This window comes from Pan paniscus, chromosome 11 (genome assembly GCF_029289425.2).
Source record: "Pan paniscus chromosome 11, NHGRI_mPanPan1-v2.0_pri, whole genome shotgun sequence".
Lineage (NCBI taxonomy): Eukaryota > Metazoa > Chordata > Mammalia > Primates > Hominidae > Pan > Pan paniscus.
Window position 1 is genome coordinate 111,843,978 of NC_073260.2, and position 27,490 is coordinate 111,871,467.

The 27,490-nt window shown below is 34.2% G+C and overlaps 1 protein-coding gene across 2 annotated transcripts in view; it reads right to left on the reverse strand.

Moving 5' to 3' along the window:
- The window catches only part of TYRP1 (tyrosinase related protein 1), a 1,170,479-nt gene that overhangs the window by 18,803 nt on the left and 1,124,186 nt on the right, over positions 1–27,490 (reverse strand). The window lies entirely within an intron of this gene.

Here is a 27,490-nt window from a genome sequence, read left to right on the forward strand (position 1 = left end):
ACACTAATGGAGTTTTGGCAGGTGTCCACCCACTCCCCATAGGACTTCTTTCCAGTACCTTACAATCCTGAAGGATGTCTCTGATGAACTTCTCTTAGAATTGAATGTTTTATATTTGCTTGTGTTTCTTGTCCTCTCACGTCAGAACTGTTAAGTGCATGTGGATTGCTGCCTGATAATTAATCCCAAACCTGCTCACCCAAACTAGGCGGGGGGCTGGTCTTTTTTTCCACCCTTTACTAATCCTTTTCACTTCAGTGAATGTTTCTGCCCTTTAAGGACTTGATCAGCACATGATTCCCTTCCAACTGATTTCCTTGTGATGCTTAAAGTTTTAAGAAAAGGCCAGAAGCACTAATTTGGAATACAAGTCAGAGAAACTAGTGAGATTTGTTTACTTTGCAGAGATTTTTTTTTATTCTGTTATTAAACTGTTATTCAACATAGTACCTTGCTAGAGCAACCAGGCAAGAGAAGGTATAAAGAGCATCCAAATTGGAAATGAAGAAGTCAAATGATCCTTGTTTGCTGATGATAAGATCTTATATTTGAATAAAACCTAAAGACTCCTCTAAAAAACTATTAGAGCTGACAAACAAATTCAGTAAAGTTGCAGGATACAAAATCAGCATACCAAAATCAGCAAAGTTTCCATATACCAACAGTGAAAAATGTGAAAAAGAAATAAAAAAGTAATCCCGTTTACAATAGCCACACATAAAATTAAATACCTAGGAATTAACCAATGAATGAAAGGTCTCTATAATGATAACTACAAAACATTGATGAAAGAAATTGAAGAAGACACCAAATAATGGAAAAATATTATATGTTCATGGATTGGGAGAATCAAGATTGTTAAAAAGTCCATATTACCTAAAGCAATCTACAGATTCAGTGCAATTCCTATCAAAATACCAAAGACATTCTTCACAGAAACAGAAAGAAAACCCTAAAATTTATATGGAACACCAAACCTTGAAGAGGCAAAGTTATCCTAAGTAAAAATAACAAAACTGGAGGAATCATATTACTTTACTTCAAATTATACTACAGAGTGATAGTAGCAAAAACAGCATGGTACTGGCCTAAAAACAGACACATAGAGCAATGGAACAGGAGAACCCAAAAACAAAATCACACACCTACAGTAAAGACATTTTTCACCAAGATACCAAGAACATACACTGGGGAAAAGACAGTCTTTTTAATAAATGGTGCTGGCAAACTACATACCCATATGCAAAAGAACGAAACTAGGTCTCTATCTCGTTCCACATACAAAAATCAAATAAAAAATGATTTGATTAAATATTTAAATCTGAGACCTCAAACTATGAAACTACAATGAAGAAACATTGAGGAAAATCTTGAGGACATTGGTCTTGACAAAGATTTCTTGAGCAATACCACACAAGCACAGGTAGCCAAAGCAAAAATGAACAAATGGGATCACATCCAGTTAAAAATCTTCTGCACAGCAAAGAGTACAATCAGTGAAGTGAAGAGACAACCCACAGAATGGGATAAGATATTTGTAAACTACCCATTTGACAAGGGATTAATAACCAGAATATATGAGAAGCTCAAAAAATTCTATAGAAAAAAATTAATAATCCAATCAAAAAATGGGCAAAATATTTGAGCAGACATTTATCAAAAGAAGACATACAAATGGCAAACAGACTTATGAAAAGATACTCAACATTATTGATCATTAGAGAAGTACAAATCAAAACTATTGTGAGATACCCTCTTACCCCAATTAAAATGGCTTATGTCCAAAATTCAGGCAATAAGAAATGTTGACAAGGATGTGGAGAAAAGGAAACCCTCATACAGCGTTGGTAGTAATGTAAATTAGTACAACCACTATGGAGCAAAGTTTGGAGTTTCCTCAAAAAACTAAAAATTGAGCTACTATATGATCCAGCAATCCCACTGCTAGATATATACCCAAAAGAAAGGAAATTAATATATTGAAGAGATATCTGCACTCCTATGTTTATTGCAGCACTGTTTACAAAGCTAAAATTTGGAAGCAACCTAAGTGTTCATCAATAGATGAATGGATTAAGAAAATATGGTACACATGCAAAATGCAGTAAAACAATGAGATCCAGTCATTTGCACCAACATGGATGGAACTAGACATTCTGTTAAGTGAAATAAGCCAGGCACAGAAAGACAAACATCACTTATTCTCACTTATTTGTGGAATCTAAACCTCAAAACAATTGAACTTATGGACATAAAGAGTAGAAGAATGGAGGCTGGGAAGGGTAGTGGGTGTCTGAGGGGAGTAGGGAAGTAGGGATAGTCAATAGGTACAAAAAAATTAGCAAGAATGAATAAGACCTACTGTTTGATAGCACAATAGGGTGACTATAGTCAATCATAACTGTATATTTTTAAATAAATTAAAAAGTGTAATTGGATTGTTTGTAACTCAAAGGATAAATGCTTGAGGGTATGAATACCCCATTCTCCATGATGTGCTTATTTCATGTTGTATGCCTGTATCAAAATATCTCACATACTCCATAAATATATACACCTACTCTGCACCCATGAAAATTTTTCTGCCTCATTGTGATTCATTCGAAGAAGAGAAGGGCATCAAAGGAGGATAACTTGAGCCCAAGCTAAGTCATCTGGATGGCCGGGAGCCATGTTTGAAAAATTTTATTGTTAAGTATTGTGTTTTTACTGGTTAAATCAACGATAACATTCTTTACTTTGTGATTGTGTTACTCAAAAGAAGGATTTTTTTAACAATGATAAAAATAAAGCTTGTTAGATCATTAAAAAATTTTAAAATTTATAAAAAAGAGTGGTCTGACAGAAGTTTTTAATGAATGGACATATCATTTTTTTTAATTTTTTTTTGAGACAGGGTCTCACTCTGTCACCCAGGCTGGAGAGCAGTGGCACGATCAAAGATCTCTTAGCCTCACACATCTAATGGGTAAAATTCCTCATATACTCATCAGTGTTTCCATCATTAAAGAAGAGTAGCAACAGACCCCCTTCCTCACTGAGCTTACTCTAGCTGGGCAGGCAGAAATATGACTGCTAAAATATGTCTGTGGAAATTTCTAATAACAAACACAAAAAAATAGAATTTTGCTGAAGAGTAAGATCATTATAGATTGCATAATCTGTTTTTTTTCTTGCCAGGGATTGAGGTTGCTAACGTTTGAAGAAAATGCACTATTGACACTTGGGGATTGTAGAGCTTCTACGGTGCCAAGATAATATTTTGTGCTTGTATTGCTATTATCTAAATGCACAATGGGAATCGATACCATGCGTTTCTCACATCGTTAAGGGCAAGGTAGTCCACTATATGAAGGATATTGTGATTACTGCCTGCACTGTGGAAAAAGCACAGGAGACAAGAAATACAATAATCTGTAAAACAAACTGAAGCCTAATCAAAAGCACAGGTAAAATTCAGACCTTGGTCTACCCTATAACATTTTGAAGAATTACATGGTCTAGAGAAACCAGGAAAATTTCCAACTGTGAGAAATTAAGTACTCTCTCTTAGTAACCCTCCACTACACAGGAAAACCAGAGATCTATGGGACTTACTGTTGGCAAAAAACACACTTCCTATTTAGGAACACTGCTGGTCCCTACTCACAAATAATGCAATGAAAAGCATTTAAAGATGTACAAAGGAGTGTGTCATCCTATCGGAAAGATTGGCCTGACTTCTCTGTTAACTTTTAGAATTGTCTTCACTAAAATGCCATAAATTGGGTACTGTCAGAAATTAAATACTGCTAATCAAAGGAGACTCCAGGTGTTTGCAATTCAACTCCTCCTCCTCTTGCCTATTTTAAGGAAAATTTTTTTTAATTAGGCATCTGTGGAAGCTGACCTCACTACTAAAGGACATCGAATAATTCTGAGACCAGAAAAAAAAACAGTTATCTTTGGGTAATGTCAGAGAAACAGTCAAACAGAGAGAGAGATAGAGAGAGAGGGAGAGACAGAGAAGATCAGGAGAACTTACTGATGAAAGGAAACAGTACATGCAAGAACATATGATGGGGGAGGTTTAAAGGGTAAAGCCTACTTCCTTTAGAAGCAAGAAGTAAATTGGCCTGTCATCCAAAAGACAGCAACTGCCACTATCTCACTTCCCCTTCATTTTGCTCGTAAAAGTAGCTTCATGTATAAAAAGAACTAACTGAAAGCCTAAATAATCTAAATCTTTTTTATATCTGATATAGAAATATAAAATCACATGTATAAGATTGGTCATATTGAAACATTTAGAAATAAGGTCTTGGAAATCCTACAGGTTGAAAATATTTTAAAAACCTCTTACCCTAAAAAGTTTAAAATTAAACCTTGAAATTTGCAGATGGAGATGTGTGGCACTGGATGGATTTATCATAATCAGTGTCAAATTTACTAATAAAATGGGATGAAACCCATACGCAGTGATGAATTGAGGAAGATCAAATGAGTTTGGCTACATTTCAAATAACTTTTTAAAATTGAATCAGCATATTATAATTTTCCAGGGTATAGAGGAGGAGATGAGACATTTAAGAAGTTAAAATTAGGCAATCTGGAGAGACACATGAAAAGCATTACCAGCAGTAAGGGACTTGGTGTGTTATGATTACTGCTATTTTTCTCACAAGCAACTTGTATACGTTTAGAAGGATCATCACTCCTCCCTTTTCTTCTTCTCTCTCTCTCTCCACTGACACACACACACACACACACACACACACAGAGAGAGAGAGAGAGAGAGAAACATGCATGCACACACCATATGCTACTTACTCTGGAACGTATAAAGGCCCCATTACCTAAGGGGCCTTTGGTAATATAACTCAAATTTAGGTAAGAAAACAGAGCTTTTTTCTTTTCATTTATTTTTAAACCATAGGAAGTCTGAAGAGACAACTGACATTTGGTCAATACTCACTTTAAGGATGTCTCTTCACTTTTTAGATAACCTTGCAGAAGACAGACAATGATGGAAACCTCCTGACCCCTTCTACCTCTTCATCAGAACCAAAATTTACCTCTGTTTCCTCCTTACGCACTCTAATAATCTGCCATGAGACGGGATGTTAGAAGTTACATCACAAGAGGAGGGAATGAAGAATTTGGTAGCCCTGAGGTGCTGGAAGAGGGATAGAGAGCAGCGTGAGAGCGGTGTGGAGGATTGCTGTAATGTGACTGTGGAAGCCAAGCCAGGAGGATGAGGTTCCAAATGCAGTAACCTTGCTCAGGCACAAGATGATAGACTAGAGGAGGCACTCCCAATCACTGTTACCCCATGGACTCTGTATGGTTAACAAATATCACTTAAATTTAAATTAAGCAGATAATTAAAATAAGTTATGTCTATAACTGTGTGAGTTTGATTACTTAAGGCTTTTATTTGGGGGTGCTATAGCATCCTCCCTTTTCATTGCAGAGTCACGGAATAGGGTTACAGGGTTATGCTATTAGTAATATAAAAGAATTTCTGCACTTGATTGTCAATTAACGTCTCTTAGTAACCCTCCACTAAACAGGAAGCCCAGGGACCTAGAATGTCCATTATGAGGGAGTGGGTAGGAAGTAGTAGTCTTCATGCAGAAATGCATACCCATTCAGAAAAGCGGCAGAAAAATATGTGTTGGTATTCCCATGGGTCATACTGAGAAAGAGAGGCCACTGATAGCATAGGCTGGCATGCTCTTTATTGTAAATGTTGGTGTTGGCATGTCTGTTTATTCACATCTATCACACACAGCATCCAGAATCTCTTGAGGTCCACAAATGCTTTGTCAACAGCGATTTCTTTGTTTTGTAAAATATTTATAAAAATTCTTCAGTACAATTGTAAAAATGCACTGATATAAATTCTATAAGGAAAAAGGCCTTTTCTAAAAATTAGAAAACGATCCATTAGCACTATTTATTCTGTATTTATATCTTTCAAAGGCCTATAGATTTTTTTCAATTATTATATTTGACTTTCACTTGTTTCATAATTCTAGCTTTTTGTCTGAGACCTTTTGTCTCTGTGGACATCATAAAGGGATGGGAACTCAAGAAGTACTGACAGCACTGGGGCAAATTTCAACACATCTCATATTTAATCCTCATACAATTCTACGAGGTAGGTATCTTTATTCATGGAGGTTCAAAAAACTAAAATGATTTGCTCAAATTTGTGTACCATTAAATAAGCAAGCTGAGACTGAACAGGACGTCTTAGTCCCATTTCTAGCGCTATTTCCACAACGTTACAACTGCTGTGATTGTGTTGTTATATCATTTAAAATAAACAGGAAGACTAAAGGAGGGGTGGAGGGGCAGAGAGATAATTATAAAAAGCAGTCAAACATGTCTAAGGAGATGAGAAATTGATTCATACAATATATATTTCATTTTTGAACTGTGTTGACATCTTGTATTAACAATTATAGACAAAGTAGCCTATGATCTTTAATATCAAACTCCTTGTCTAATTCTGTTGTAATATTTTGGGGACTTACTGAGTCTCCTTTTAGTCAGTGGTCATTATGAAATCTTTTCCCATATTGATATATATTTGAAACACAGTCTTGCTTTGTCACTCAGGCTGAAGTCCAGTGGTGCTATCTTGGCTCAGTGCAACCTCTATCTCCCAGATTCAAGCGATTCTCCTGCCTCAGACTCCTGAGTAGCTGGGATTACAAACACCCACCACCACGCGTGGCTAATTTTTGAATTTTTAGTAGAGACGGGGTTTCACCATGTTGACTAGACTGGTCTCAAACTCCTGACCTCAAGTGATCTGCCCACGTTGGCCTCCCAAAGTGCTAGGATTACAGGTGTGAGCCACTGCATCTGGTCCTTTTTTGAAATGAGCTCAACCATTAAGTTATTTTCGTATGCAGAATTATAAGTAGGCCAATAAAAATGGAGCACTATATTCTTTCTGATTTGTTCAATGATAGTCTGCCAATATGCATGAAAAATTTAAACAAACAAAATAGGAAGCTGATGAGAGAGAAAATTAAATCCAGGTATTAATCAATAAGAAAGTTCAAATGGAAAGCAAACTCTTATTGTGAATAGATGAAGCATAATCTTCCAGTTACAAAATACTTTATGTTCTCTGTTCATGGAAGGTATATATTAGATATTCCCATTATTATTTTAATCACTGAATAAAAAAATTTGGTCTTTAAACATTAGTCACTCCCATCAGCATAGTTTATCATTTTTTGAAATATAATATTTTACACAAAATACTTGTATCTGGCTAATAGATTAAAAAAGATAGCTTAAAATTTACCTAAGGTATTAAACTTTCCTTTGTTTTTAGTCAGAAATTTGCTGCATAAAACTTATTTTTTCATAAGGAAGGTGTTATATACACACAACAATAAAAATGAAAAGCTAAAAGACAATAAGCCCTATTGCACATCCATCCTCATCTTCTGAAGAATAATTTGCAGTCTAAAAAAATTAAAAGAAAACTCTGACTGATTATATCTTGTGACTTTTCCTAAGCATTCTTAGCTCTTAAAAGTGATCTATTCTTTCATCAAGTACTTGGTTTTTCTTCATTTTTAAAATAAATATGTCTTAATTTGCACCTCATTTTCTACAGTTGTTTTTCTTTTTTAATAAAGTGCAAACATTGAAAGTGACAGTCACAGGGTAAAGCAAATCTTGTGAATTATCAGAAGGAAGATTTTAGTTCAACAATTACAACAAAGAAGAAAATATTTAATAATGAGGCTGTGAGTTCCATGACAGTAGAGACATTTGAACAAAAGTTAGTTAAAGCGCTGGTGACATCTTGGAAGAGATTTCTACATTAGGAAGGAGGTTATACCACTGAGTACTTATTTAACTCTGTTATTGTTTCTAATTTTCATAATAAATATTGTGGTAAAAACTTGTAGTGCTTACCCATATCTGGTTCTTCTCTCCTTTCAGATATATGGGATTATATTTTGCCATCCCCTTGTAGCTAGGCAGAGCTATACGATGGGTTTTGTCTGCAGGCTGTATGGAAAAGTGAAGTATATCACTTTGAGTCTCAAGTATTTAGTGAGATAACTTTTATGCCTTTCTCGCTTGTGCCTGACAATTACAGAGAATGTCCCATGCTGAAATTTTAGGGCTTCAAGACCCAGGCAATCTGGATTATTGAGCCATTGCATAGAATCCCAACCAATGCCACATATATGAAAAATAAACTGGTTTTATATTAGATTTAGATTTGGGCATTGTCGGCATAATATCTATTTAACTTTATCTTGACTGATAATGTGTGTTTATATTAAAAGGTATGTTTAGGTTTACTTCAGATCTGACATCTATGCCAGGAAACACAGTAATGTCTCAATTATCTCAAAAATGCAATTCAGGGAAGATAGATAGTGGAGTAGGAAATACCAGAAATCTGTCTCCTCTCCTAGGTAACAACTGTACTGGCAGAGCCTGTCTGATATAAACATTTCAGAACTCTAGAGTCTATTGATGGCTTGTATCCTCCGGAGGAGGACTTGGAAGGTGAATTGAAGTTACTTTTGGTCAATTACAGCTCTTAGCACAGCGGAAGCCATGCACACGTTCCTAGATCAGTTTGCACGCATCCTGTGGGAGTCAGGGTGGACAAAGAGGACCTTATCCTCCAAATATTGGGGATCTGTGTTCTGATCACTGATTGTTGCTTATGATCACAGAGGTGAAGACAAAGATGTGGTGACTACTGCCCCTCTCCCCCTGGTGAAGTGACTTCCAGGGGATTTAAATCATCAGCACCTCCTTCCCCTTTATTTTTATCTTTTTTTACCATTTTGGAAATAAGTCATTGAATATTGGAAACTCAAGAGCAACTGCATATATAGAGGAAACTAGAAAGTCATCACTCATGCTCAGGGGAAGGAACAAACTCAGAAAAGATCTAAGAAGAGCTTACTTTTTTATGTCAGGTTGATCCTTAGCATAGAGAAAGCCTACAATAATCAAAAACAAAAACAAAAGGCAGGGTGCAGTGGCTCACACCTGTTATCCTGGCAGTTTGGAACACATAGGTGGTCGATAGCTTGAGCTCAGGAGTTCAAGACCAGCCTGGGCAACATGACAAAACCCCATCTTGACCAAAAATACAAAAAAATTAGCCGGGTGTCGTGGCGAGTGCCTGTGTTCCTAGTTACTCAGGAGGTTGAGGTGGGAGGATTGCTTGAGTCTGGGAGGTAGAGGTTGCAGTTAGCCATGATCATGTCACTGCACTCCAGCCTGTGTGACAGAGTGAGAACCCCTCTCAAAACCAAACCAAACCAAACCAAACCAAACCAAACCAAACCAAACCAAACCAAAAACAAAACCAAAACCAAAAACGAAAAACAGAAAACTCTGGAACAAGGGGAGTATTTTATTCTCAGAGCTATCACTATTAGCTCAAATGCCCAGTGTTCAACAACAACAATCACAAGGCATACAAACAAACAGAAATTTTCTTTCATTCAAAGAAAAAATAATAATAAACCAACAGAAATAATCCTTGAAAACAATGTGATAACAGATATCCTAGACAAAGACTTAAAAATGCTGTCTTAAAAATGCTCAAAGAACTAAACAAGATATGGAGAAAGTAAAGAAAATGATGTATAGACACAATGGAAATATCAATAAAGAGATGGACTATCTAAGAATAAACTAAAAATAAATTCGGAAACAGGAAATTTCAATAACTGACATAAAAAAATTTACTACAGGAATTCAAAGACAAATTTGAGCAGGCAGAAGAAAGAGTTAGTGAACTTGAAGATAGGATGGTGGGAATTATTGTCCGAAAAACAGAAAGAACAAAAGATTGGAAAAAAGCTATCACAGCCTGAGGGACCTGTGTGACACCATTGGTTGGACCAGCATACACATTGCGGGTGCTCCAGAAGAAGAGAAAAATGAGCAGAGAGAATATTTAAAGAAATAATAACTAAAAACTTCCCCAAATTGATTAAAGACATAAATGTCCATATCCAAGGAGCTCAACAAAGTAAGTAGAATAAACTCAAAGAGACTGACACTGAGATACATTATAGCTAAACTGTTGAAAGACAAAGACAAAGAATTTTGAAAGCAGCAAGAGTAAAGTGACTATTACATACACCAGATCCTTAATAAAATTATTAGCAAATAGTAACCAAAAGAGATCAGGGCTGCCTATCTTAATATCAGACAAAATAGACTTTAAATGCAAAAATGTTACGAGACAAAAAACATTATATATATAATAAAAACAAAAGTTTCAATACCACAAAGGGATATAACAAGTGTAAATACATGCCTAAAAGCAGACTGTCAAAATCTATAAAGCAAAAATGGATAGAATTAAATATATATAAACAAAAGTTTCAATACCACAAAGGGATATAACAACTGTAAACATTTACAAGTCTAAAAGCAGATTGCCAAAATATATAAAGCAAAAATTGATAGAATTAAAGGAAAGGAAAAATTACCCCCAAACCAAAATTAAACCCAAAGCTGACTGAAGGAAGAAAAAATAAAGATTAGAGCACAGATTTAAAAAATACAGAATAGAAAAATAACAGAGAAAATCAATGAAATAAAAAGTTGTTCCTCAAAAAAATCAACAAAATTGACTAAACATTAGCTAGATGACCTAAGGAAAAAAAAAGACTCAATTACTAAAATCAGAAATTAAAGTGAGACATTATTACCATTCTACAAAAATAAAAAGAATTGTAAGAGAATATGACAACCAATTGTATGCCAACAAATTGGATAACATAAAGAGGACAAATTCCTAGAAACACAAAGCCTACCAAGGCGAAACTATGAACCAATAGAAAATCTGAATAAGCCTGTAATTAGTAAAGAGATTGAATCAGTAATAAAAAATCTTCTGACAAAGAAAAGCCCTGGACCTGATGGCTTCACAGATGAATTCTAATAAACATTTAAAGAGGAACTAACACTAATCTTTCTCAAGCTTCTCCAAAAAATTTAAAGAGGAGAGAACACTGCTGAACTCATTTTGTGAGGCCAGCATTACCCTTGATACACAAAATGGGAGAAAATATTTGCAAATCATATATCTGATAAGGAATTAATGTCAAGATATGTATAGAAATTCTAAAACTCAAAAACAAAATTAACCCAATTAAAAAATAGGCAAAGGATTTGAATATCTAGTTCTCCAAAATAAGACTTACCAATATCAATAAGTACATGAAAAAATGCTCAACATTACTAATCATTAGGGAAACGTAAACCAAAAATACAATGAGATACTATGTCACACCCATTAGTATGACCGCTATCAAAATAACAGAAAATAATAAAGGTTGGTAAGGACCTGGAAAATCTGGAATCCTTGTACATTGTTGACGGGGAGGTAAAATGGTACAACTGCTGTGGAAACATATATGGTGGTTTCTCAAAAAATTTAAAATAGAATTACCACATGATCTAGAAGTTCCACCTCTGAGTATATACTCAAAAGAATTGCAAGAAGGCTCTTGAAGAGGTATTTGTATAACCATGTTCATAGCATTACTCATACTTAAAATGTAGAAGCAACCCAAGTGTCCATCAACAGATGAATGGTGGATGCAGCTTGAAGACATTATGCTAAGTGAAGTCAGTGAGTCACAAAAGACAAATACTGTATGATACCACTTATGTGAGGTACTGACAGTAGTCAAAATAATAATGATATAAAGTAGAATGGAAGTTGCCAGGGATTGAGTATAAAGGGAAAATGGGTATTTATTGTTTAATGGGTATAGAGTTTCAGTTTTGCAAGAAGGAAAAGAGTTCTGGAGATGGATGGTATTGATGGTTGCACAACAGTATGAATTTACTTAATGTCACTGAACCGTACATCTAAAAATGCTTAAGATAGTACAATTTATATTACATGTGTTTTACCACAGTAAAAGCATAGAGAAAAAAAAGCCCATGAAAGATATAGATATGTTCACTCTAATTTTCCAGGCTCAGAGAGATTAAATAACTAACAAAGCGTAGCTGGTAGTGAAGGTGAAATTTAAACTTAGGATAGGGTTGCCAGATATAATCAGGACTCCTAAGTAAATGTGAATTTCAGATAAACAACAAGTAATTTTTAGTGTAAGTATGTTGCATGAAAAACATACTTTTTTTGTTGTTTATAGGTAGTCAAATTTATTCAGTAATCCTGCATTTTTATTTTCGAAAAAAGCTAACCCTGTTTTAAGGCACACACTGTGTCTATGACGACATATTCATAGTTTATTCTATATGTTGAAGAGCAATGTAATTTTTTTACATTGAAAGTTAAAAAGGACATTGCTTATTACATTTGCAGGTTATTCTCAAACAAAGAATGTGGATAATTTGATATGAAAAGAACTGATATACTCATTGCTCCTTAACTGAAGTGCAAAGAACCAGCTGCTGCCACCATTGGTTTAAGTCAGTATGTGATAGCAGTAGGCAAACCACAGGGCCCCTTTATCTGCCATGTAGGACTTGCACCAATTCATCGCATTCATTCTTAAGGATGCTGCATTGTGTTGAGTTGTTAAAAAATTAACATTATATTTTTATCTGTCCCAGATCGAAAACCTTATAGGGGAAAGCCAAGTTTCCTTTTTGGTTCTTTGAAATGGAAAAGGATTTAAACTATTTTTACGCTCCTCAGTTTAATTGTTTTCCCAACTTTACAGAAGTTAGAAACATACACCAGAATTAGGTTATTTTTCCATTTCTTTGCCTCCTAATACATAGTGTTTGAAATTTATAATTAGGAAAACAGACAACAATGCTTGTGATTTGTCAGTGACTTGCTGCTGGAATTTTCATATGACTTTTAGGGTAAGATTATGCCTTCAGGCAGAAATAGTTTGCATTCCTTTCTCTCTTTTTTTTTCTTCTTTGTAACTCATATGATCGTGGAATAAACCCAAAGTTTTGAGATTGAGATCCAGCCTTTCAGTAGTTAAGCATCTCAACGTCTGGCCAAATAATTCTGTCTTTGTTGCAGAGAAGCAATAGAAGCAGCTTTCTGCAGCTTCTATTGTCATTTCAGCTATCATTTAATAACTCTATCTGTGGGGATGGCACTGGCTAATGTAATAGCACACAAAGGTGAGTGAGATGTGTCCCTACTCTCAAGGAGCTCAAATCATTAAAAAGTGGCACATAATATTAATTGCTAAAAGAGAGGTAAACAACCAAAGCAATGAGAATATAGAGCATGGAATGATTGATTTTGATTACTGATATAGGATCATTATTTTCTGTAACAAATTATTGATCATCTATGTGCCAGGCACCGTTAATACAATAAAAAGAGAATACAAATATGTACAATACAAAAGTGGCCCCGGTTGCAAGAAGCTTGCATTCTAGTTGAAGAAGCAGGATAAACACACATGTGCGTGCACACGCGCAGACACACACATACATGCACACACACACATACACACACACACACACACACACACAGAGAAACAAGTAAAAATATAAATCCCAAACCCTGACATTTAAATAAACGGAAATATACATTAAAAACATTACAAGTTGTGATACGCGATTTGAAGGAAACACACAGGGATGGAAGGAAACACACAGGCTAAGGAGAGGGATTGAAACTTACTTTATTTTTTAACTAGGTCAGGAAGGTTTTTGCGTAGAGGTGGAATTTACTACAAAATCTGTTTATGATAAAGTGTGCCTTTACATTGAATTTAAAATTATATCCTTCATCTATCATTTGTAACACAGGTAATTAATTTCTTTTTATTTTTTCCATTCCCACTATAGAAAGAAGAAATACTTGATTTTCCTTGACCCAACTTCCTTAGTTCACAATGTCAAGGTCAAAATAATATGTAGAGATAAATATCTAAAGTTAACATTTTATGTTGGAAATCACAGAATCACAATTTGTAGCATACACATAGACGAAATGGTCTTCAGTACGTCTAAAGGAAAAAGAGGAGTTTGGAAGTTTTATCAGAAAGGAATACGTTATATATTGTTTTAAAAGAAAGTTCATGGGCACCAATAAGGTTTTGGAAGCAGGCATTATGTAAAACTAGTCTTAGAGTTGCAGCAAGTTATATCCGTGTCTACTGCGTAAAACTGGTCTTAAGGTTACAGTAGGCAGTTTCTGCAGCTGCGTTTGTGGAGAATTAAATTCTCTCTAATCTTTAGTGGGAAACCGTGGTTGGCCCATTTACAGAAGGTCCCTTGAAGATTCCAAAGTGAGAAACATTCTAAGAGCCACAGATATTGGTATGTCATATAATCAGACACTGAGGGCGGAAATCACAAAATTGCAGTTAATTTCCTCTGAAGCTTGTGGACATCAGGATTTTACATTCATTGTCTTAGCTATTGACAGTTTTATTCCTTCTGCTCCTCAGTTGTAAAAGCAGTCTGTATTCTTTTGGCTTTCTCCATTAATTTGTCATAATATAAATCTTTATATACATATTTTACATTTTCTTCTCAACTCAATAACATTTATTATAAAAAGGAATTTGATATTAAGAAAACTGGAGAAGCAATGTTTGCTATTTCTCAGTAACTTGCTACCAGAATGTTCAGATAATTTTTATAAGATGATGCTTTTAGACAGCAATTATTTGTTAAATGTCTGACATATTATTGAAATAATAGTTTTGTTTGTTCTTTCTTTGTTTCCTTCTTCTCTCTAATTTGAGTCAACCAGGCTTTGGGAATCTTCATCCTAACAGTAGGAATAACCTAAAAAAGACTGTGTTTCTGAAAGCTGAAGCCAACTGAAGAGATTCTGTTTGATTTACTGGCAAGAAAGAAAAGTCAGTGTATCCTTATGAAGCTACATATAATAGACCTTTAGAGTATCAGGCTCAAAGGGTTTTTAAAATCCAAGTTTCTGCCTTTTAAGTTAATCCTTATCAAAAATGTCAACAAATCATAATGCATTTAATTTAAGATTTATGGTCCATCATTCTTTTATAAGATTTGAATCAGCTTTCAAGAATATAAACACTAAATGTTGATATTTAAATAATAAATTGACAAGACTGGACAGTAAAGAAATCAGAAGATTAAGATGTGGGAAACTAAGAATGCATATGCTCATATAAGAAAATCATAGGGTTCTAAAGAGTTCACAGTATTATAGAATGACTGATCATTTTAAATTTAAGAAACAGATCATGCTGTCCCCTGTTAAAGATACTCTAATGGCTTCCCTTTACACATGGAGTAAAATCCTAATGAGTGGGGCCCACACTTGATTCCTGCCCATCTCTCTGACCTCCCTGTTTATTCACCAAGCTCCAATCACTTTTGTAGCCTCCTTCTCCTATTTTCCAACAGCCAAGGTTCTTGCCTTCCTGAGGACATTTGTACTTGCTGTTCCCTTTGCTTTAAAGCTCTGATATTGAGCTTTGGCAGTTCTCTGAATTAGTCAGGACTCAACTCTAATACGTACTTTTTATTTTATTTTATTTATTTTGAGAGGGAGTCTCTTTCTATCTCCCAGGCTGGAGTGCAATGGCTCAATCTGGGCTCACTGCAACCTCCACCTCCCGGGTACAAGGAATTCTCCTGTTTCAGCCTCCCGAGTAGCTAGCTGGGACTACAGGTGCCCGCCACCATGCCTGGCTAATTTTTGTAATTTTAGTAGAGATGAGGTTTCATCATATTGGTCAGGCTGCAGTCAACCTCCTGACTTCAGGTGATCCACCCGCCTCGGCCTCCCAAAGTGCTGGGATTACAGGCGTGAGCCATCGCGCCCAACCAATGCCTACTTTAAATGGTAGATTCTTTCAATCATGTTGACTTATTTAATTATCTTTGTAAATCTCTCTCTACTGAAAATATTTTGCCCATGTGTTTCATTACTTATTTTATATCTTTCTTTCCACCTTCCGTGCCCACAAGAATGGATGTTCCACAGAGAAAGTTCCTTACCTATCATTTTCACTATTGCATTGCCAGTACCTAGAATAGTCTGTGAAATATAATAGGAAAATATAATAAATAAATATGATAAATATTCACTGAATCGCTGACTGAGTGAATTCTGTTTTCAAACAATAGGAGTAAAAAGGGAAATATAATGTTATAGACTTTTTATTGTCCATTAAAACAAAAAGTTCTCCTGATGGGGGGTCAAAACTTTCTTGTCTACAATAATAAAGAAATTTCTCTGAACGGGCTTCATATTGGGACAAAAACACTGTATTTCACAATGTCCTCAACAATATCCCCAAGGCACTCTTAAAAAAATTAGTTACTTATATAGTTCTCCAGCTAACATTTGAGCCCATCAGGTCCAGGCAATGAAGCAGGGATTTTTTTTTTTCTCTTTTTATGGGCAGCTTTTAATGTTCTGCCATACAAGCACATTTAGCCTTTCAGTGACTTCTGCTCCATCACGTCATGTATAGCATCACAAATGATAAGATCAGCCCCAACTGTGAAACACTGTTAGCGTCACACAGCCCCAACTGTGAAACACTGTGTTAGCATCACAAATGATAAGATCAGCCCCAACTGTGAAACACCTTTCCCAACCCAGTTACTCTAATTTTTCTTCTCCATGGTAATTTTGTAATTAATACATATACAAACATATGTATATGTGTACACACACACACACACACACACACACACACACACACACTGCTTTTAAATCATTCCATTTCCAGATATATTCCTATTCTGTTGATATTCATCCAACATTCTTCCACTGGTTAATGTTATATTGAAATTGAAGTACCCAGAAGTGTATCCCATTCTTTAAATATGTTCTTCCCAGCAAAGAATAATATGGGAATTCCAGCACCATTCTTCTATAGCATATTTTTCAACTAACCTAAAGCCTAAGCTTGTGTTGTATTTTTTGACAGCTTCCTCATCCATTGAGTTTATGGTAAATTTAATCCTTAATTCCTTACTCATGCAGTTGATTAGAGAGATCTCTTGTATCAACTTGTTTTACCTTATATTTCTGATTTTGGTGTTTGATTATTCCCTGTTATATTTTACTTGCTAAATGTTGTCAATTTTTATAGCATGATGAGGTGCCTTATTATTCTAATCTATTAATTTCCTGCTATTTATATCCAGCTCTGTGACACCTGTGAATTTGATTTGCATGCCACTATCTCTTTATTCAAAAATTTGACATAATTTTAATAGCTAAAGTTAGAGCATTTTACAGAATTAGTTATCTATATGGACATTGTTTGCTTAATGCCAACTCATTAAATAATCTATCAACCCACTGAAAAACCACTTAACTAATTCAGCACTCATTATTTTAGCAATTATGAGACAAAATCATGAGTATCAAAATGACTTATTCAAAATTGGTCACACAATGCTTAACATTTTTACTATAAAGACGTAGAGATTAAAATAAGGAATTGTTCAGAAACATTAAAATGTTTCCGAAAATTGTGCACTTAAGAAATTGTATGACAGATGAATACAATTTAACTAAAAAATGATTCAGATTATGAGTGTAGTTTCTTTATTAAAAATAGATAGAATACACTGCCCTTAATGATATTAGTACTTGATTAGAAACATTGCCACTGATGCCAAGGAAGAATAAAAATTAATATAACAACATTTATTGAGCACTCATCATGGACTGGGTACTGTGAAAGTGCTTATAATTGTTATTTAATTTCCTCACAACTCTATGAAGGTAGTCTTTTTTACTGTTGTTATTTTCCATATGAATAAACTCATAGAGATTTTAAATGAATTAGTTAAGTAAAATATATATCTATATAAATGCAGGCAAATACATAAACTTGAAGTCTTATTCAGGTCCTTAATGAGATCTGCAGTGCCAACATCTTCTAACTACAAATTGTAGTATGTTGCACAGGGGTCAGATCTCAGAGAACATCTAATCCAGCTGAACCTATTTACGTATAAAGAAACTGAGGTTCAAAAGACATAAAAGGAATTAATCATATTGACCAAGTTAGAGAAGTTCCAATGTAAGAAAATTAAAACCATTCTACTTTTTAAGAATTGGAGAAAATGCCAAAGAAATATATACAAAAGAAAATAACTGAATGAATTCCACAAATGCAGTTCTCATGGATGCTTGATAACTTAGCATTGTTCATTTAGCCAAGTGACATCAGTCATGTACGTACGCATATGTACGAGCAACCTATGACTTTCAAGACAAAGAAGGCAGTATTTTCCTTTCCTCACAAGTTTGAAAGTCACCAGTTTAAACTTTGAAAATGTATTCTCATAAATTTAAGAGCACCACGTCTCCTCTTTTCTAATTAAGTTTCTCATGCCATAGCCAGGCACGCAATCAGAGCCTATCCCATGAATAGTTACTTAAGACTTAAAGTCATTAAGTTTTTTATCCTCCACATGTGACTTGATCTCATGGACATAGAGAATAGAATGATAAATACCAGAGACTGGGAAGGATGGGTGGGGGAGAGTAGGGATGATAATTAGTTATGGATACAAACATACAGTTAATTAAAAGAAATACGTTTTAATATTTGACGGCAGACTAGGGTACTATACTTAGCAGCAATATTATGTGTATTTTAAAGTAACTGCAACAGATGACTTGAAATGATGCCAACATTTAAAAATGATAAACACTCAAGGTGATCAATACCCTAGATACCCTGGCTTGATCATTGTATATTCTATGCATGTACCAAACACTCATGTATACCTCATAAATGTGTAAAAGATTACATATCATAAAACAGGAAAAAAGTGAAAAAAGGCATCAAGAAGAAAGTAGCACCTTGAAATAAGTGCAAACAGTTGGAGAAACAGATTATTAACTTTAAAGACAATCTGCCAACTGCTTAAATGACATCTCACCTTCACATTGTTCATTAATTATATATTCACAGCCTTAACTTCTGGAGATTAATTAATGCTGAGGAACAACTATAAGATATACAACCCATATTAGTTATTTAAAAGGAATATGGTAAAACCATTATTTTTAAAACTGAAAAATAAATTCACTGTATATAACTTTAGACTGGAAGTGTTACAATGTTGAGGACAGTGACAAAAAAACATAAAATAATAAAAACAAATATTATGTTGGCAGGGAAAGGCAGGTGTAAAATCTACACTGTGTTAATTATGTCTTATTTGATGTCTGTTTGGGTATACATTACAGATAAACCTTCTATTCAATGTAAATAAAAAATTTTACGTAAATATATGACTGCAGTAAGAGTAGTTTTCTGAGACTGAGCTCTGTGCCATACAAAATAATGTTTTGCGTCTCAATTTGATGACAAATCTCAGTACTCTGATAACCTTTAAGATTCTTAGGAATGTGTAAGAAAAATTAGGTTAATCCTACTCCCAATTCTTTTCTATCTACCATGGAACTAGGCCACATAGAATTTCACTATTATAACAAATAGTTTCAGACATTTTCCATCTATAAATGGCAAGATGCACTTAAGTTCACACAGTAATTAGGATCAATGAAGACCATTAGCATTTTAAATTGCAGTAGATCACAGGAAAATGCTAAATTCTTCCAAATGTATTCCGTAAAACTCTGAAAACCCTAATCCCAAAAGCACATACAGATAGCACTTAAAAACAAAACTACAGAACCATCTCATGTAGGAATATAGGTACAAAAACATCCAAAATAAAATAGCAGCAAATAAATTCCAGCAGCATATTGAACTACATAAATTTTAATAAATAATTCATTTAGTATATGCAAATGGGAATTTAATTTTAGGAAAATGATTAACATATTCTATCAATAAGTAAAAGTAAGAGGTATTGTGGAGTTCTTAGTAAATGCTTAAAAAGACATTTAGGAAAATCTAATACCTGTTTTTGGTAAAAATATACTCGATGAGCTTAGAACAGAATTTTTCTTTAACTTCAGTAAAAACTGCATATTTAAGTCAACAGCTACCACTGTAGTTAAAAGTGAAACATTTCAGTAATTTTTATTAAAATTAAGATGAGGCCAGCATGGATGTTATAACCGCTACTATGAACATTGTTTTAGAAGTTCTACCTAATGCAATGAGACAGGAAATAGAAAAAATATATATATATCTACAGTAACATTAGAGATAAGTTTTTGATGCTGCTCCTGCGTTGATGGTAACAATATAGAAGAAAATCAAGTTAGATATTTATTTTGTTTATTATATTGATAAGAAAAGTAGATTAAAATAGTTCATGTAAAATGTAAATATTAAAAAAGAGGTGAATATTTGACATAAATAGGCAAACACTTTTCCAATACAAAGCCTTTTTATTAAAGGGAAATTATTTATAAAAATTACAGACAAAAGCACACAACTTGCACTTACAAATCCATGAGAGATACTATCAATTGACTAATAGGAAAAATTTTTGCAAAGACAGGTTGAATAAATAGAGCTTACCAATGAATTTAAGAAAATCTATGCAATCTCATAATCAATAAAGATAATTTTAGATGTTACTTTTTGACTGCAACATTGGTAAAGCCTTTAAAAAAATAAAGCCTTCAGTGTGTAATGCTGTCCACCTTCATACAGAGCAGACAGGCATGTGAATATTTATAAAATTCTTCTTAAAAGTAATTTTGCAGTATATATCAAAAACATTAAACTGCACATAAAATGACTTATTTCAAGGACACTATATTCAGTTGTCAAGTATATATAACATAATCAAGTATATGTCACATAATTATATAAGACTTCCATTGCATTTTTTCATGCTAGTGATAAATAATAAACATAGTTTCAAAAATAGTGAATTAATTATGGTAAAACCATAAGAGCCACTGCAAGTTCCCTGAGAGCAAGTGACTTCGTCTGCCCTAATCTCAGCTCTATCAGCTGAATCTAGAATGGACAGAGTATGCCTTGAATAACTATTTGTTAAATGAATTGGGAGAATATGAAAATATTAATAATTATGCTTGTGAAGATTGATGTAAGAATAGTTAAAACATCAAGCTACATGAAAACATGATACAGATTTTATATGGAATGAGATCTCAGGTTTTAAAAATCTGTTATTTAAAGTAATAAGGTGTACAGAAAAATAAAAGTATTAAGTATTGAAGTGATAGTTTTACAGTTTCCTAAACCATGTTTCTATTTTATACATTTTCCTGCAATATACATGCATGTTTAGTGTCAGGAAAGTATAAATACAATCGTTCAAAATTTTAGATTTATATTGAGCTAAATATAATAAATACAACACTGTTCAAAAGGAAATACTGTAAGTGCTATGAGGACAGGACCATGTCCCTCTTGTTCACCTTTCTCTCTCAACAACTTAGCACATTGTCTGGCTCAGAGCACATGGTCAATATTCATTCATTAAGTGGATGAACCAGTTTTGATTTTGATTACTGTATTTCACAATAAATTTTTTTAGGCCAGAATACCTTACAAATATCTTATAATGAATTCAATATTATGTTCAACTTAGATCAAATTAGAAATAACCTAACACTGGTTTTTATTCTCATCCTTTTTTCAAATGTCGTGTGTTTATTCTTTCAAATTTAATTTTGTGTGATTTTGAATGATTCTTAAAACTTGACCTTACAACATTTTACAATTAATAAATACGGTTCTCTATGATGAGTGCTTTTATTCCTTTCATTAGCTCCTTGGGTCTTCCACATTACTTCCTAAAATACTGTTTTTCTATTATAGTAATTATCATCGTACGTATCTGTCAATCACTATGATTTCTGTCTACGTATTCGTGTATCTAGAATCCTGACTACTCCACATCCTGTGATCTCCTTTATAGAAAGGACTACATGTGATTTTTCTTTTTATTCCAGATTTCAGGACAGTTTCTAACATAAAATAAGCAATTGATGCTTCTTGTTTTCATTATAACACGTAATCCATGTTTTTCTAATCTATCAATAAATTCTATCATCAATTATTCCATTCCTAATATCATACTAATCTTTTCATAAATAGTTTATATATTTCCACTAAAAAGAAGAGATTGATGCATATAAGAAAGTAGGAAACAGTGCTGGAGAGAATAAGTGTTAAATGCTGTGGAATAGACCGCAGATGCTATTTACAAATAGGAAGAAATAATGATCAGCCAGTCTTGGGTTCATCAAGGCTAGCATGAGAGTTGAGGTAAATTTGAAGTATAAATTGAAGTCTGCTTGCTGGGGCTCCAAATGTTATTATAGCCTGAGATATTGATCTATTAAAGAAATCAAGTGCTTCATTCACTTTTGAAAATGAAATATTAATTAGGGTTCACGAATTTCCTTTCAGTGGGTAGATATTAAAGTGTTCATTGCATCACTAGTGCTGAATTTTAATCAGTATTTTAGAAACGATATGTGATTATCTAAAGAAACATTAATGGAGTATTTCTTGCAGTGTCCTTTAATAGCAGGCTTGATATGGAAGGCCTCACAGCAAGGACAAAAATTAGGGAGTAAAATATGCTTTTTAAAATGTCTCTACCACATGTGGCAAATTACTCCAGGTAAATGTGATCTGACCTGTTATTGTGTGTACTATGTTTGGTATATTTCCCAACAATTTCACAGTACCTTACATTTTAAACGCCTTTTAAAATACATCTTAATAAATAAGAAATTGATGGAAAAATTTATAATTTTTAACTATGTATGAAATTTTGGGTTGACAATTTATGTTAATATACATAGAAAATTTAATTAACAGCATCACATTCTAAAATCAGAAACTGTTGGTCTTTTCAATGCAAATAATCTAGGTACCATTCAGTAAATTGCAAGTAAACTTGTGACAAATGATGAAACTTTGAGGTCTAGCATTGTTAAACACAGTTTAAATGTTTGAAATATGTAAAAGTCTGTGTATGAAATGTGAATGAACACTTTCCTTTAGACTTCCAGTGATAGGGCTTATGGTAGCTTGTTTTATTTATTTATTTATTATTTTGTCTACTGTTATTTTATAATGGGTCAGAGGTTCTTTAGGCCTTATGTGCATATTTCTGAAAGGGCAGCACACATTGAAAAAAATGTCACTGCATTAATGTGTGCCATTCTTGCCTTACTTGGCCATGCCCACTTGTCACAATTATTGCCAAAGCAATGCTATTGTGTGTCCTCAGATTCTCTGCCCATGCAATTTAGACCAACCCATTTCCATGTTCTTAAGGTAATTATGTCCCTCCAAATGTCAGCTAAATGACTTTGACATTCAAGATTTCTAACAGCTTTTGAATGACATGTTATCTGTGCTATTTGTAATTCATATTCATGCAAATCCCCAGTCCCCGCCACATTATGCCACCCCATCTGTTGAGAAGGTTCCCACTTTTTCCCCTTTCGAATTGTGGTTGGCTAGAGAGGGTACACCCTTTGAAAATTCTCTTAAGGTATTTGCAGTCTCCATAGATTCTACTGTAGATAGGGTGTTCCAATCGTTGCAAGTGAAGAAACGCATATGTTTGTCAATGTAAAAAATTTTCTTTTTAACTTTTTTAAACTTTTTTAACTTTTTAAAAATTTTCTGTCTGTGCCTGGAGCGGTCTGTCCCATTGCAGCCATCATGCCTGGCTGTAAGCAGTGGCCAGAACTCATGTTTGCTTGCTCACACACCCCTCACCACTCTGCTTGCCCTTGGAAAGCATGGGATCCAGGCTGGGAGAGTGAGGCCAGTGCAGGCTGCCAAGCCGAGTAGGCAAAATGAGCCCAGAGGGCCCGAGCAAAACGGGGGCAAAGGTGCCACTGCCCACAGAGGTTTCTAGCTGGAAAAACAACCCTCCAAGGATTCCATAACATTTCACAGGGCTCGTCCAGGATCTGCAAAGAGTGAGTAAAAGTGGACTTGCTCTTTGTTCTTTTTTTTAGAGCCCCTAAACTCCACAGTAGTAAAAAATGAATAAATAAATAAATAAATACCAGCCCTCTGTCAGTCATTTAAAAGTGACTAGCATGGCTGCCAGACTTAAGGCATGGGGTCACTAGGGAGGACACTGTGAATCCCCCATCAACCCTGGGTGTTGGGAATGTTGCCTTTGTTCCAATCCAGTTTCCCTTCATGGAGATCTAGCCATTGGGTGGGGTTGGAAGGAAGTTCTGGGGCAAGGGAGTGTATCTGGCTGAGGCTACAACTTGGTGTTATCCAAAGACCCCTGGAATAACTTTAGTTCTCGACCACCCATTAGGATGTCATCACTAGGACCTAGTTGTTCCTATCATCCTTTCTTTTGTGGCTGTAATGATTCCTATCTCTTTTTTATATACACTGTTAAGGGTATTGTTGCAAACCAGAGAGATAATACTACTGGGTTGAATGAGAATTTGGCTTAGTCATCAAAAGTATAAAATGGAAAGTTAAGAGTGGCACAGACAAAAGGAAAGTGTGCCTTGGTATCTGTATATAAATATGTGTTGAAAATGCTCTTGTCGTTTCCTTGGTTGCCAACTTAGTGCCAAGAACCTTGAGGCACAGAAAAGAAGCATGGCTTCAGGAAGAAAGCATGAATTTCAATACCATTCTGCAGTATTGGATTTTTTCTGTAATGGGACGTTTTCTGTAAATGTGAGGGCAAATGGACCGAGGTCTCATATGTGCAGGCCTTCTTTGCCTTGCAGAGTAATCTGGACCTTTGCCGACATTTTAGAATTGATTCAACTCTCCTAGTGGCCATATTACGAGAGGCTGCAAGGGGCAATCCCAGGGAACTAGGGAAGCAAACCATAGAGGTACCCCTAGCAAGAGAGTCAACTCCCTCCACTCCACCCTACTTCTATTGTGCAATAATATAGCTAATCACAGATTGCTATAAAAGTATGGAATAAACTTACTGAAGCCAATCTTGGAGGATAATAATGTTTAGAATGAAAACTAAGTTGAAGTAAAGGCAAAAAAGCAGAAGGAAAGGCTGGGGACTATGAGAAGTTTTATGTCACTGGGGCAAAAGGGAAAATCAGTTCTCCCAATGAGTGTATATACTGGAGGAATAGAAGCATAATCTTTTCTTAATTGGTTTTAGGGGTATCTAGGGAGCTATGTGCTGGCTGTCACAATTCAAATTCAGAGAGCATATTACACAATTTCCAAACACAATAGAGATGAAGGTCAGGGGCAGAGTTTATTTCTTTTCTTCTTGCTATACTTGGAGCAGTAAAAACCTTTCCCACAAAGAAACAATTAAAATTATAACTTTGTGAGTATTACTCTAAAATTATCTAACTTTCCCCTAATATTACCAACTCTACTTTTTCATTTTATGGAATATATATATTTCTGTAGTCTTCAAAGAAAATCTCAGGACATGATACTTTATAAGGCATTCCAAACATTTACCAAAATTAAATGTATTACTTATTTGCAAATCGTATTGGTATTTTAATAATAAATCTAACACCACTCCTAGCAATGAGTGAAAATGAGTTATTTAGTTACTACGTACTTACTGAGTACTCTATTTAGAAAATGGTGCAAACCAACAGATTTGAAATTAACACTTGACTCTTTTCTTGCTCAATTTCAGATCCAGTGCTTCAAAATATCCTGTAATTCACCACCATCCCAGATATTCTCAAATCCAATTTCTTCTCGCAACCTCCTAGCCCACTAACCTAGTTCATGCCCATGCCAACGACTCTAGTCAATGTTACCATCACTTTTCTGCCAGATGACAGAAAGAGCCTGCTTATTAAAATGCTGCTTATCTATAATCTATTCTCCAAATAATGGCCTGAATTATGTATTAAAAACTTAACTGATTACATTGGCTCTCTAAAATTCTCCAATAGCTTCTAATTTCACCTAGAAGAAAATCCAAATTTGAATATTGGCCTAGCAAGGCCTACATTCTTTTCTTCAGTGACTCCAGATGGACCTTCTTGTTAAGCCCTTGGCATATCTGAAATGCCCTTTTCCTGGATATTCTCAGGTCTCTCACCTGTCATCCTTCAGAAAGAATGTGGCTACACACCTTTTCTAGATATTCACTCTTTTCCATTCCTATTGGGAATTATTTTTTCTCTGGAGGACTTACAATATTCTGTCATCATATCATATAACTGTTTTGTTTATTTATTTATTCATATCTCTCAGTATGTAAACAATTGCCTAGAAATTAACGAAACCCACTGAGTAAAAGTTATATGCACAAGGATTTTTTTTACCTCTTTACCAGAATATTTTCCTGCCTATAACATTATGTGGAACAGTATCTGGTATACAATGTAAAATCAATAAATATTTATTGGATTAATACTTAGAAGAGTAAAAAAGTAAAATGAAAAATAAACAGAAAAAGAAAGGAAAGAAGGAAAGAAGAAAGACAAGAAAATAAGCATAAAATTGATAAATTAAGGCATAAAAATAAATGATTTCTTGGTCTCAGTTTTTAATAAATGGCATGGGAACTATTGATATCTTATGTTCATTTCCATTCCATGTCTGCCTTTTCCACTAAATTATTTTGATATGCATATTCATGTCCTTTCATCTCCTAAGTCACTTTAAGTGACTTTAAATAATATGAGACATGGAAGGAAAGGGAAAAGAGAACAGAATAAGCAACAAATGATGCAGGAAAAATTTAAGTTTGTGAAGAGAATAGTCACTTTCAGTTTGAGTGAAGTATAAATTTCGTAAAAGGAAGTCATAAACCCTAAGTTGATTGTTAAATGGCAGACAATTGTTGAATACCAGGAAATGTATTTAGAATTTTATTTTCTAGGCCACGAAGGGGGAAACATTTTCTTGAGGGAGAAAAAATTATTAGAGAATATTTCCACACAATAATTTCAGAGGAATTTTAGAATTAGGAAAATAATAATATTGTATTATAAAATGCCCTTTAATTTTCCATAGCAACTATTTTTATAGGTATTATAGAAACAATCTGGATTCTGCTCATAGTAATCAATACTTTATTTTCAGTTCTAACACAATCTCCCTGATCCCCATCCTTCTGTGCAGCATATTTCCTTTATAGTAATTTATCGTCATAACTATTTCGTCTGTTTGCATCTGCATATTCTATTATAAACTACTCAAAGGCAAGTGGTGTGTATTATTTATATGTTTAAATCCAACACCTAGAAAATAGTAAGCTTAGTGAGTGATTTTTGAATAAACTTAAAATTGAATACATTTGAAATGGATTGTTATGCTATGAAGTCAGGCCTAAGTATATACGTAATCAGTAGAATAGATTGATTTTTTATATAAAGAAAAGTTTTAATTCTGTTGCTACTACTATCACGACTATTACCACCAAGAATTTTGAGTATACAGCTTCTCTTTTTTTTCTGATTAATCAGTTATTAAATTCTTTCAGCATCAGATATTGTGTTAAAGGCTTTGTGTCATTTACTCTTCACAACGTCTCTAAAAGTGGGAATTATTTTCATGCCTATTTCACAAATGAGTACAGTGAAGCTCAGAGAACTAAGAGACTATCAAGGCACATGGTTCTGAAGTAGGAGAAAAGGGAAACAAAGGAAATGGAT